Genomic DNA, 11,362 nt, shown 5'->3' with positions numbered 1-11,362 from the left:
GTGTGAAAAACAGTTGCCACAAGTACGGTAACTTGTGACTGCAGATTTGAACTGTTAAAATTAAGTCCATGGCATCGTAAGTAACAACAAAATAGGCATCGTTTATTTGGTAATCAGTTGCTGGTGCTTACGCATACTCACACTGTCGAACATGGTTTCTTTGAAGTAAGTATGAAGGGCAGTCTATTTCACAAGATCAATCCAAGGATAAAGATTATGTTCATTAGTCACACCGGCTTTATCGTTTGCGTACTTAAATCAAAACTTTAGCTATTTTGCAATTTAGCCAGAACTGACCAAAATATGCAAAAGGGGCTTGTCATGGGGGAATAATAAGGCGTATCACAGGGAGAAAAGGCACATCAAATGGGCGGTCGCACATTGGGGCAAAGGGGGGGGGGGGGTCAATACCCCCCCCCGTTCTATTAGACAGTTAATGTGAAACTTTGACCTCTTTTTTTTTTAATCGCTGCTTTTTAAACTGCCCAAGGAATAGTTTTATATCAGTTCCAATTATTACTGATTACCGTTTATGCATACTACATGTATACAATGCATTTTTTTAAATTTTTTTATTTTTATAAGATTACTGAAAATCGTGTTTTCTCGAAACACGACAGGTTTAGAATCTTATTTTTAGAAAAGTTTCCATTTGATTAAAATCAAATCTAAATTTCACCTAGGACAGTGGTGATTTGATTTAGATTGTGCCGTGTTAAGGCATGTATGTCAACATCTTGAAAATACATTTACTCATTTCACCAGCGCAATCGAAGTTTCCTCGGGCAAACCATTTTTGTTTCGACAAGCCTTGAATACAGGATGGGCCGGAACTAAAACCAGAAGGGACCCAGGGTGTCGGGCTATGAGATTTGTTTTTAGCACTGCTGTTATTAGATAAAAGATGTGTGGATTGATTGTTGCATTTTGTGGTCACTTACTCGTCTTTCTGCCTGTTTTCGTAACTCACACATTTAACACTTTTCCCAGGATTTAAAATGTCCAAAGGTATGTCTGGAACAGCGCCAACTTTTAGTCTAGGCCTAGCATTTGCGTATCTTTGAGCTGCTATTTTTTCATGATCCCTCTCGTAACATACCTTTAGAAATGTAATGAGCACATAGTGCTGTATGGTGTTGCTTTGAATTCGACTCGTTTGTAATAATGTACCCATTCTTTCATTATGCCTTTATCTTTCGGAAAAGATTTTTTTTTTTATGTCAACAGGCTTTTCTTAATGTTCTATTACACCCGTAAGCAACGCAAAACGGTATTGTCTTTTACTCTGGCAACTCCCACTTGGGCTTCTGGAGTCGCTACTATGACGTCACGTCCCGAAAGTAACCGAATAGGCGCGGAAATTTTGCATACGAGGTCACGGAAATTCAGCTCCTAGAAGATAGGCCAATATTTAAATATTGGCATTACGGTCGCAGATGATACTTCAGAATAAGGTTTTCTGCTATAGTACTTTTATTATTATTCTATATTTCCATTGGTTTCTGGTCTCCTTTAAAGTTAGAACAGCAAGGATATCATGTCATGGAAAGGTGGGAACGATAATAAGATCATCGTTTGAAATACGATCCATAATTTAAGCGCATTGTGGAAAGTTACAATTTGGTGGACCATAAACCCGTGGTACAGCTTGTATTGAGGCCGGACGAATACCACCTGTTTGCTGTAACACGCTGACGAGGAGAAAGGATAATAAATCAAATACTTATACGTGTGTATGCTGTATCCTTACGTTTGCACATATTGTCACTTTTTCGCAGGTTAACCACAATTGCTGACGGAACACATCGACAGGGAAAACATTCAGCAATAAGAAGGGTTGATTAAATGCAATATTTTGCCTCCCAATGACTTGTACCATCCCGTTTTACCGTACCATTGCCAAGTAAAAATGATGTTTTCCTTGTGCCGTACTTGTGCCGAAACAGGCAACCTCGACCAACCTTGTCATCACACCCAGGAAGAACGCGCCTTGACATGAACGTGGGTCATCGTGGAATTATTTAAAGCTCTGTACCTGGAATACCAATTGTTAGAAGTGTACGAAATGTACCACTTTTCCCAAGACAGAACAGTACAACAAGGGCGAAGAGACACAAAAAGGAATTTTCTCAGACTACGTGAATGCCATTTTGAAACTGAAATAAGATGCCACTGGGTAACTTTCCTGGTGCTAAACTTCCGAAGACCAAGATAAATTCAAAGAAAATTACTTTGAGCATGAAGGCATCACTTTAGAAAACATCGAGGAAAACGAAGGACGAATATCGTTTGACAAAGTGATGTTGAATTGCTTGTGGGGCAAAATGGCACAACAACAGTGTTTACCCAAGACGAAGTATTTGACAGAACCTTTCCGCTACTTCCAGATGATTCACGACAAAACCATAATACATGGAACACGTGGAAATCCTTCGTGAAGTCTTGATCCTGGTCAATTACAATGATGAACTGGACTTTGTACAGGCAGCGAATTTGAAAATGTCATCATTGTGGCTTACTTGACAGCCCATGCTTCCTTACAATTTTGCGACGCGTTACACCAATTAGGAGATTTTCTCCTGTATTTTGACATGGACAGTTACATCTACATCAATCGCCTTGGTCACCGTCACCCTGAAATCGAAGGAGACCGTTTCGGAGCCTGGAAGGACGAGTACCCCGACGACAAGATTCTAAGTTTTGCTAGTTGCGGTCTAAAAACTTTACGGCTACGAATACCGTGACCAACAAGGAGAAGTGCACACCGTGTGTAAAGTGATAGGATTGACTCTAAATTATCGCACCAGTCAAATCGGGAACTTTGGGGTATTGAAAGAAGCTTTGCAGATTGGAGAGAATCAACATGTTAAAGTGACCACCCACGAACCTCACAAGACTGTACGTTTAACCACACATCAAATCGTCAGTCGACCTTTGAAAAAAACTGTATCAAATCGTGTACCAGAAGCGATTTCGGCTTTCGAACCACTTCACTTTACGTCAAAGACACGTCGATATTGGTCAGCATATAAAAACAGGAAAACGTCCAAGGCCGATAGTTCATTGTGATTACAATTGCAAGCGACAAAGATGAATCCTTTCAAACAGGCATAGTTCAAGTTCGTTGATTCTCAAATGGAGTACGATGCTGTGACTTGTGGTTGCAGGAATGCCGTACGCTGTGAACTCTCCGATTCAGCACCACATGATGGGAACGTCGCTATGACTACTACTGTAACTACACCTGACATGGAAAGTGATGACATGCGTGTCAAACCTGACGGATGTGAAAGCGATGCCACTCATTAGCGTGGAATATTTACTAGTTTTCATCCTCAACGCGAAACCATGTGGCTACCACCTTATGGATGTCATCTATGCCTAAGTAAACTACTTCGAGTCTCACCGTATCGTCAGCGAAATGAAACAGTGAAAGAATAATACTCCTTCCCTGTGCATTTGCTTGAATACAGCGATTTTGAAAGTCGCTTCCAATCCTACCAAGGAATGTGGCCTAAATATCTGGGAGGAACTACCCCCGATGAATTAATCAGAGCCGGATTTATCTACTTTTGGCGAAGGTGATAAAGTCAAGTACTTCATTTGCGGTGTGCCACTTAACGAGTGGGAGCAGAAAGATTCAGCTTACCTCTTCGATGGTATCCGCACTATCACCACCAACCTTATGTGGGACGACCTCAATAATATCTTTATGGTTACATTACAAGACAACATTCATGGTTTGCCTGTGGAGTTGAGCGAACGCATGTACCGAGATTTTGTCAAAACACGAGTAGAACGCAAAGAACAATTGCATCCGTTACGTTACCGATGTTTGAACTACTGGTACCTGAATGCTATAAGAGGACTAATTCTGATGAAAGCGTTCGAGTGGTCAGACTTTGATAAACTATACAAGGACCAGTAGGATTGGTTTACTACTCATTCTATTTAATACAAGATAGACTTACTGCAACGAATTCCAGAGGTAGAGTTAGAGGGTTACCAAAATCTTTTACACAGTCTAATCTTGATTGAAGAGCATACTTCCCTACGGTGTGTGGTGTGCAAGTTAGTGACTAATCAATTTAGATTCACCACTGGAGCATCATCAGCTCTGTGCAGAAACTACACTTATTGCCTCCAACAAAAGAAAGACATAGTTGTGAATGTCTAGTTTAGATGAGTACAATCTTAATTTTCGTTTGGAACTGAGAGAACGCATTTACCAAGAGTTTGTAAAAAAAATACTAGTGAAACGCAATGAACAATTTCATCCTTTACGTCACCGATGGTGGAAACACAGGTGTAGGAGGATTAAGTCATTGAAAAGTATTCCAATGGTCAGATATTAAAGAATCACACGAGATTCAGAAATATTTGAATGCTACTCTTTCTACTTACAAGGTGACCATATTACACCTAATTCCAAAGGAAGAGATAGAGGGTTACCACAATCATTTACACGAACAAATCTTGGTTCAAGAGGAAACATCTGTGCTACGTGTGGTGTGTGAATTAGTGTCTATACAATTTTGGTACGGTCCTGAAATAAAACCGCTTCTGTTAAAAAAAGTACATGTATTACCTTCAACAAAAGAGAATATAAAAACTTTCTTCCATGTCAAGACCTTTATCATTTGTGATACAACAAATTATACAACAAATTCCATGGAAGGAAGTCAGTGATACCATTCAGTCCGTGGAGGATTACCAACACTTTTTACGAGACAGCGTCCATTTAATTTGGGTCGTCGTGTGGTGTGGGTCTTAATGACGTCCTTTCTGGGATTTCGTTTTCCAGTCAATTACTTGTGGGTCCTTTACGATCTGTACCGCATAGTACCACAAAAAACCCGTATGGGTGGTGCCATTAAATATACAAAAGAGACTCCTTCTGTTAAAAGCCCTGCGCTTTCATCTCGATACTGGTCTACCTCTACGGGCAAAAAACGATTAAAACTTTTATTCACTGAGGATGCTTACGAAGACTTGAAACCTCACTGGCAAAGTGTATGCGGCTGAAATTGTTTGGTTTTGAGGTTTGGAAAAACGAAGTGGCTTAGAATGCCAAAGATTTTTGTTAATGACGTCAAACGTTCAGTGAAAAGTAACTTTTATACCTGTGTTAACCGCAGTGCCTAAAGAACCCGACACCAAGGAAAACCACTCCGAGAGGACACTTGTGAGACTATGCCAAGTGGTGTAGAGACTAGGAATATTACCCAGTGACACAACACCTTCGTCACCAAAAATGGTATACAGTCACTTGTTTATATTCCACTTTGATTATTTTGATGTGTATTTTATCGATGTACCTAACCATTTGGCTTTTATGTATTTGTGTATTTCATGTTCAATTTTAAAACTTTTGGAACAAACGTGGCCAAGAAAAGCATAACAACTCTTGGCTTGTCTGTGTTCTTTTCAAAAGTGACATCAACTTCACTATGGCAATCTCTGCTACTTCTTCCTCCACTTTCAAAGTCATCGGCAACAAGTAAGATCGTAAAAACTGCGAGGCCTTGTGTTTTCACCATGCCTATAAAATGGTAATTGCTGGACCAAGCGGTTCAGGCAAATCCAAATTTGTGATACGTTTGATCGAAGAAAAAATCCATTTGATCGATCGTCCACCTCAGCGTATTGCGTGGTGTTACAAAAATCGCCAATCGGCGCACAGTCTCCTGCAAAAAAAGTCAAGGATCTTTCATTGTGTTTGTGGAAGGTATTCCTGGCGAAGACATGATTGTGTCTGACCCTAGTAAAACCTCATCTGTTTATTTTCTACGAATGTTAGGAGAAGACGAAGAAGAAATTAAAATTGTGGTTTATGCGCAAAGGAAAGCATCGTTTAAACTTCCTAGAGATAAATCGCAAGGACAAGTTTTAGCCAAACAATTAGGAACTCCTTAGCTGACTCATGCTTACAAGGATGCCACTCAAACCCCTCACACCTTTTACTCGTAGAATTAAAACCCAGGACCCCCGATTATTTGCGATTTTGTATTCATTTTTTTCACCACTGGTGTCAAAATGGAGGGCTTATCGTGACTTAGACATAAAAAATTCTATAAAAATCTCGGACACTTCTAGTCTTTCTCACACATCGTCAACATGATGTCCCTTCAGTCGCATCATCCCATGATCTTGATTCGTGCCTTGTACGGCATTAGTCGCGAAAAAATCCACAAATACGTGCTCATGTCTTAGAAAACAGTCTCAAAGAAGTCTTACGATGGTTTACGGTGACAGCACGTCAATCAGGCCAAGGCATCATTCACATCACTCATCAAATCAAACGAGTTTTTGATACAAAGTATCCTTGACGCAACTGGCAGATCTCCGCATCAACGCTCAAACCAAAAAGCAAATCATTTTGAATCCTGGAGGTAGCGGCTCTCTAGGAGGTGTTATAGTTCGGTTCCTCTTAATATAGTATCCTAATGCCCCAAAAGTCGACCCCCCAAAAAAACAAAAAAAGACCTCTCCACGACTAAAACGTGCCTGGAAGAAAAAGAGGAGTGATGTCAAGACAGGCCCAAAAAAGAAAAGTCACAAGAAAAACGAAATTCATTAGAGACGTCCACAGAAAACAGCTTCTTCATTCAAGAAAGACACTACAGTGCAGGTGCAACCTTACACGCCCAAGCCACGATCTGTATCGACAATGACCGCCTCTCTGTCATCCTCAGGTGCTTCCACTTCGCCATTGCTACTTGTAACCACCAATATTAATTTGACACTCGTTTTCCCCCATTTGATGAAAGAATGGAAACCCATATCTCCATGAACTTCTCTTCCAACGGTTACACCCACCTCCTTTATAGCCAAAGCGGCAGCTCCTCACAAAGTACCCCTAAAATCAATTCCAAGAGAGATCGGGCATATTACAGAGTTTACTGGATCTATCCAGGGAATAACTGTTTCGATTTAGTCCGTTGCGAAGCCGTCAAAGTCGAGTGTTACCTGTCATAAAGTTGATATGTCCTACCAGCATTCAGCGGCGACGCATTCCACTATGAAAAAGGTCTGCCGAAGACGATGAATATGAGTGTTTTGTGCTCCTGAACGCTAAAGATGTCAGCTAAAAGAAGTACGCTCAATCAACCCTCTTCTGTCCCAAAAGGAAAGAAAAAGAAAAGACTGCCTCCTCGTGAGGCCAAAGATTGAGAAGTGTTGTCCAGCCTGTCCAAAGCCAATCAAATTATGCAAAAACAACCCACCCAATCAGCCATACAAGAAGTCGATATCGCCTGGGAATGTTTCCTGAATGTCTTGAAAGGAACGATACCTTTGTCCAAGCATCAGAAAGAACACTTAGTCAAGCATCGACACGTTCTTAGCCAAATTGTCAAAAAGAAAATACCCATCTGTCAAAAGAAAAAGATGTTGGTGCAACGTGGAGGGTTGGTTCACCGGTTGTTAGCACCCTAGCTGAAAGGAACATTGGGAACAATGATTACAGGACTCACGACAGCAGCTCCTTCACTAATGTTTTCAAGATAAAGAAAGGATAAAGAAGATAAAAAGGACCTCTGGATGAAAAGATCTTGGGTGTCTTTTTTAAAATCTGATAGAAGGACAAAACATGACTTTAGTGCCTTAAAAAAATGGATGGAATTTCATCGTTTGCAAGAACAACGCACCCCTCATTTACCTCCCACCTCATTGGACCGAGATGTCCACGTTAAACACGAATTGCAATCATTGACGGAAAGGAAAAATCGCAAAGGTACGCCAAGTGTTACAACGTCTTCAAATCTTTCACCAGAAAGCTTTAGACGAAACAGCTCGACCGACTCTGAAAGATTTTAAGACTCCGTTGAATAGTCCATCACCCCCACCACCCAGTGACCAAGGCAGACGCAGCCCCACAAATACCCGAGGAAGAAGAATCATTAAAAGTCTTACAAACACCGTCAGTTCTCCCATCCATAGTAAGATTGCAGCCTCATTGTTGACCACGTCACCCACACCCCAGCGAGAAGAACGTAAAGCTTGGGTTAAAAAGATGATGTCCAGTCCTACTTCGACAGCTGTGAACACGAAAGTAGGGAAACCAGAAGTGAAAAATGAAAAAAGACAAAAACCACCCTATTACCACCACCACCACTACCTACATTCGACTTCTACTCCAGTGCTACGTCGGTCGAGTAAAGTCGTTTCCAAACCTTCACCTCACCCCAGCCAGACTAGTTTCAATGAAGAGTGGTTGACGTATTGAAGAGAGAATCATCCTGATGGATAATTTGTTCGCCACTATTTCCCGAGTTCCTGCCCATCCCGCGGGATACTTAGTTCAGAAATTGTATTGTGTTGCCAAAAGCCAGCCCAAAAGTGTCCGTTTACCTCAAGTGCAACGATGGTTACAAGAAAAAGCCACGTACTCTTTACAGAAACCTATTTTGACGAAAATATTCCAAAAATCGCACTCAAGTGGAGAACATCTATCAACAATGGCAAGCCGATTTAGCCGATGTCTCTCGTTTGGCCACCAACAATCGTGGCTAAATATATTTGATTTGTGTCATCGATGTCTTTTCCAAAATTTGCTTGGGTGTTGCCTTTGATTTCCAAATTGAGCACTGAGACTGGTGTTAAAACATTGCGATCGTCACCCGCTTCGATGGCAAACCGACAAAGCCACCAAATTTCGGAACCAAGCTTTCCAAAAAGAGTTGAAGAAACGAGACATTCACTTTTTCACCGCCGAGAATCCCGAAACCAAAGCCAGCATGATGGAACGTTGCCAAGAATACTCATCTGGATGCTTGTGTAGTATGGACACCTGATACAGCAGGCGTGGACAAGTTTAACTACCCACTCCTGACAGCAGCTGCCGACCCTCGCAATGTGGGCTTTATCGACCGTCGAAAGTAAATCCTGCAAAGACCTTGTTTAAAACTAGTGGATTGTTTGCATTTGGACATGTGGTCGCAAGAAAAGTATTTGGTAAACGTGGTGTATAACCGTCTGACACTTTATCTCAGCAGTAACGTTTTCCATTTGATGGCCAATGCGAACGGGTACACAACTATCATCCAAGAAGCCAGATTATACATGTAACGCGTGGAAGTGTTACCTAAAGTGGGAAACGGCATCAGCCACACTAGCAGAAGGACAACAAAGTACCAGATACGACGTGTGGAAGTGAAAACTTCAGAACTGTCGATGCACTCCGATCCAAGATCGAAGATCATCTGTTTCAAGGACAGTTACACGAACGTTTAATCATTGGTATCGTCACCAACGAAACCCTCAACGGAGTCGTCACTGCTAATCATTTTGAGTTCAAGCACTACAGTGTGTCCAAGATCGAAGTCAGTCGCGATGGCAAGTCCTAGTGTACCAGACCCTTCGAACCTAAGTTTGCCGAGAAGAAATATTTGAGATCGTACTTGTCCCTGTACGAAGCCACGAAGAGTTATGGACCAACATCAGAAACGGCATTTCGTAAAACGATTACGAACAAGGCTACACTTTGTGGGCTTTAGATTTCACTCCAGACCAAGGCAAAGATTAGGGACATTTCCATCCTCTAAAATCCGGACAACTGCGTGTGGAACTTCAGTTTGCAGAAGCTCTAACCGAGACGGTGAACATCAGTTTGTATGCCGAACTTGACAACACTCTAAAAGTCAACGGTTTGAAAGAAGTAATTGTAGACTATAAAAAGCTATGGAAGACTATCATCCGTTTTTTGAATGGTGGGATTCTTTGGAAATGGAAGGGAAGGATATCCTGGACGCAGAACCAAAAACCAAAGACGAAGAGGTGATGGTGATTTCGAGATGGACAGAATAAGAACAACATTTAGTGTCCTGTTTTGCCAAACACCTGGCTGAAACAATTACAGGATTGAGCCAGAAACATTGTTGGGGATGTCAAAACGATATTCTCAGTCAAAATCATCGCTATAAATGCCTGGTGATGTACCAAGAAGACAAACTGGACGACTATCTCAATGAAGATTGAGGTCCCATCGCGGAAGAAGCAGTGTTGCAAGGGTGGTATAAAGACTTGCATGATCATTCCGTCCCTCCGTTGACTGCTCAAGAGATCCGTCGCATCGAAGCTCTCTTCGCACATGGTAATGAGACGAAACCAAGAACCGTTTACTTCACTGAGATTTTCAAACAAAATGTCAGGATTAAATTGACGACAAATCAGTACCTGTGGAAAAAATAAAAACTTTATACCTGGGACCTTTATTACCTTTTGAAAAATAGTTTGTTCACAACTTCTTGGAATCATGTCGTGTGCGTTAAAGATGAACTTCTTCATCGCAAACCCGGAGGAGGAAAGATCCATGACATGATGAAGAATTAGGATTGGATAAGAATCCAATGAGAAAAAATAACCTACCTTGATCCAACACCTTGGAAATAAAAACTTCAACAATAAATTTTAGAGCAACCAAATGTGGTAATAGTTGGAAAAATCAAAACAACCACAAATATTAAAACTGGAAATTAAGAAATATATAGAAATAAAATACTGTGGATTCACAAAGATTTTTACAGACGGATTTAAAAAAAAAACTAAATAGAACATCGGGAACATTATTTATTAAAGAGAGGAACACAATACTAGGAAACAGATTACCAAATGACTGCTTAATCTATACTGCCGAATTATGGGCGATTATAGACGCACTTAAATGATAGACAAAAGCAAACAAACGAAAACAGTCATACTCACCGACTCGCTAATCGTCCTACAATTACTGGAATCAAATGGATCACATAGCAGAACAAACTTTTTAACGGAATGCATAAAAAAGCTCGGCATTAGCCAGCAAGCAGTAGAATTCATGTTGATAGCATCCCACATCGACATTCTAGGCAAGGAAAGAGCAGGAAAGGAGGCAAACCTGAAACTACATCAACTAACTGCGGTTGACATAACATACAGTGTAAAGGAAAGTATACAGCCAAATTAGAAGAAAGATTGGTGCAAAATGGTAGTCAATCTGGAGCACTATTAGTAAAGAGAGAACCGTATATGCGATCCAAAATCACGTGAATCGTACTATATTAAAACCAGAACTCCTTATCAGCCAAGAAATGAAATTTATCAATCGATTAAAAACAGGAAAAACATTCAAGGCAAAAAGTTTCAGCAGATTCCTAGAAATAAACGCCTTATGATGAACTAACCGTCCCCAAACTTGAAGACTTAAACCATATCTTTACTGAATATTTGCACTACGCAACATGAAGGAAACAAACTCCGGGAAAAACAAATCAAAATAGATACCTCGAGTTCATACCCGAAATTTGTGTTACACAAAACAATAACCCAATGCTGTCCCATATTAATATCATAAGTTTCCTCTTGGATATAGGAAAGAAAGGCA

The sequence above is a fragment of the Sinohyriopsis cumingii genome, chromosome 14 (genome assembly GCF_028554795.1).
Source record: "Sinohyriopsis cumingii isolate HCF-2022 chromosome 14, ASM2855479v2, whole genome shotgun sequence".
Classification (NCBI taxonomy): Eukaryota; Metazoa; Mollusca; class Bivalvia; order Unionida; family Unionidae; genus Sinohyriopsis; species Sinohyriopsis cumingii.
The sequence above is the reverse complement of the archived record's forward strand: the minus strand, read 5'-3'. Positions refer to the sequence as shown.